The sequence below is a fragment of the Lycium barbarum genome, chromosome 11 (genome assembly GCF_019175385.1).
Source record: "Lycium barbarum isolate Lr01 chromosome 11, ASM1917538v2, whole genome shotgun sequence".
NCBI classification, from domain to species: domain Eukaryota; kingdom Viridiplantae; phylum Streptophyta; class Magnoliopsida; order Solanales; family Solanaceae; genus Lycium; species Lycium barbarum.
The window spans coordinates 49345196-49348701 of NC_083347.1; positions in this window are offsets into that span (position 1 = coordinate 49345196).

Here is a 3506-nt window from a genome sequence, read left to right on the forward strand (position 1 = left end):
GTCGAGGCCGGATGAGGACCCTCAAGGTTTTATTGATGAGATGCTGCGGATGCTGAAACTTATGCATGCTTCTGAGACCGAATCCATGGAGTTGGCCTCATGTAGACTTCGCGATGTGGCGGTACTGTGGTATAAGAATTGGGTGATAACAAGAGGGGAGAATGCACCACCTCCCGTGTGGCAAGAGTTTGTAGATGCCTTTATTCGTCACTACTTGCCACCTGAAGTCCGCCGAGCTAGAGCAGACAGGTTCTTGAATTTGAAACAAGGAAGCATGAGTGCCCGAGAGTATAGTATGCAATGCAATTCATTGGCCCGGTATGCTCCGACTATGGTGGCTGACATGGGAGACCGAGTCTATAGATTTGTGAGCGGTTTAGGACCACACTTGTTTAGAGATTGTCTGACAGCCTCTTTGCAAGACGGATGGATATTTCCCGGATATAGGCCCATGCTCAGAACCACGAGGAACGACAATGATAGTAGAGAAGTGATCGTGAGGGTGACAGAAGACAAGGTAAGAGGGCTAGATCTATGGGGGAGAGCAGTGAGTACCGAGGGGGACCGAGACAGACGCATTCCAGGCACTCAGGTCAGTCAGCGACCAGTGCACCTCCCAGATTCTCGGATAAGAGATTTGATCGTTCTACTCAGTCAGGCCATGGACAGAGTTCGAGGGCCTCAGATTCGCAGTCTAGGGGAGACTTCAGCCAGAGGAGACCTTCAGTACCGCGGTGTAGCCAGTGTGGCAAATTACATTCCGGACAGTGTCGTCAAGGTTCGGATGCTTGTTATTCTTGTGGGCAGGTTGGTCATATGATGAGAGATTGCCCTTCAGCGAGAGATAGAGCGGGGACTCAGCCCACAGGTTCAGCAGCGGGGTCTTCTTCAGTGCTCCTGACAGCACAGATTCCTCAGACTACAGCAGGCAGAGGCAGAGGTAGAGGGGGAGCATCCACTTCAGGTGCTGTTCAACCCCGTGTATATGCCTTAGCTGGGCGACAGGATCTTGAGTCTTCCCCAGATGTTGTCACAGGTACCTTGACTATATTTTCCCGTGACGTATATGCTCTGATTGATCCGGGTTCTACCTTCTCATATATTACTCCGTATATGGCTGATTGTGTTGGGGTGAGACCCGAGCCGATTAAACCCTTCGAGGTATTCACTCCGTTTAGTGATCCTATAATAGCGAGGCAAGTATATAAGGACTGTGTAGTTATTATATGTGATCGTCAGACAAGGGCTGATTTGATTGAACTTGAGATGCTAGATTTTGACGTAATTTTGGGTATGGACTGGTTGGCATCGTGCTATGCTAATGTTTGTTGCCGGACAAAGGTAGTTCGATTCCAATTTCTGGGAGAGCCCATACTCGAGTGGAAGGGTAATACAGTTTCCCCAAAGGGTAGGTTTATTTCCTACCTTAAGGCGAGAAAGATGATAGCCAAGGGTTATATTTGTCATCTAGTTTGGGTTCATGACACGGAAGCGGAAGTGCCAACCTTCCAGTCTGTCCCGGTAGTGAATGAATTTCCAGATGTGTTTCCCGACGAGTTACCAGGCCTTCCTCCATAAAGGGAGATTGATTTCGCCATTGATGTATTACCAAACACCGAGCCTATTTCTATTCCTCCGTATCGAATGGCTCCAGCAGAACTGAAAGAGCTAAAAGCACAACTAAAATATTTACTTGAGAAGGGGTTTATAAGGCCTAGTTCCTCGCCATGGGGAGCACCAGTCTTGTTCGTAAGGAAGAAAGACGGATCGCTACGAATGTGCATCGACTACAGGCAGTTGAACAAAGTGACGGTGAAGAACAGATATCCCCTTCCTAGAATTGACGACTTGTTCGATCAGTTGCAAGGTGCTAAATGGTTCTCCAAGATACATCTGAGATCGGGTTATCATCAGGTGAGAATTAGGGAAGCAGATATTCCCAAGACTGCCTTCAGGACAAGATATGGTCACTACGAGTTTCGAGTAATGTCGTTCGGGTTGACGAATGCCCCGGCGGTGTTCATGAATTTAATGAACAATGTGTTCAGGCCATTTTTGGATCTTTTTGTGATAGTGTTTATCGACGATATCCTGGTATATTCTCGCACAGAATCAGAACATGCAGATCATCTAAGAATTGTTCTTGGCGTTCTTCGAGATCGGGAATTGTATGCAAAGGTTTCGAAGTGCGAGTTTTGGCTTAATTCTGTTGCATTCCTGGGTCATGTTATTTCAGATGATGGTATCCGAGTCGACACTCAGAAAATAGAAGCTGTGAAGACTTGGCCAAGACCTAGGATGCCTACAGAAGTTCGTAGTTTCCTTGGGTTAGCAGGATACTATAGAAGATTTGTAGAGGGTTTCTTATCTATTTCAGCCCCATTGACAAAGTTAACCCAGAATTCGGCTAAATTCCAGTGGAGTGATGCCTGTGAGCGTAGCTTCCAAGAGTTGAAAAATAGGTTGACCTCAGCGCTAGTGCTAACACTTCTAGAAGGATCAGATGGATATGTAGTATATTGTGACGCCTCCGGTGTGGGATTAGGATGTGTATTGATGCAGAATGGGAAAGTTATTGCATATGCTTCGAGACAGTTGCGAAAACATGAACAGAATTATCCCACTCATGATCTTGAGCTAGCTGCGATCATTCATGCATTGAAAATGTGGAGACACTATTTATATGGTGTGCACGTGGACATCTATACGGATCACAAAAGCCTTCAATATATTTTTAAACAGAAGGAGTTGAACCTGCGGCAAATGAGATGGTTAGAATTACTGAAGGATTATGATGTGAACATCCTATATCATCTAGGAAAGGCGAATGTAGTAGCAGATGCACTTAGCCGCCGATCGATGGGTAGTTTGTGTGGAGTTCCTTCGAAAAAGCAAGAAATGGTTCGTGAGGTCCATCGGTTAGCAAGTCTCGGTGTACGGCCAATTGATTCAGGAGATGCATGTACTAGCATCAATGACCCCACAGTTTCATCATTGAATCTAGAAGTGAAGGAACGACAATATGAAGATCCTCAGTTAAGCCACTATCGAGATCTATCTCAGGAAAAGGAAAAGCCTCCATTCGAAGTTTCCATAGAAGGGATCCTTAGATATCGAGGCCGGCTATGTGTACCGAATGTGGCAAACTTGCACGAACGGATTTTAGAGGAAGCGCATTATTCCCGGTATTCTATTCATCCAGGTGCAACCAAGATGTACCACGATCTCAAATTGATATATTGGTTGGATGGCATGAAGCGAGACATAGCAGAATTTGTAGCACAGTACCCAAATTACCAGCAAGTGAAAGTCGAGCATCAAAAGCCAGGAGGGTTATTGCAAGCAATGGAAATTCCTACGTGGAAATGGGAAGAAATTAACATGGATTTTGTGGTAGGATTACCCCGTGCGCGAGGGAAGTATGATTCTTTATGGGTGATCGTGGATAGACTCACGAAAGCAGCTCACTTTCTTCCTGTTAGAACCACATATTCAGCGGAAGATTA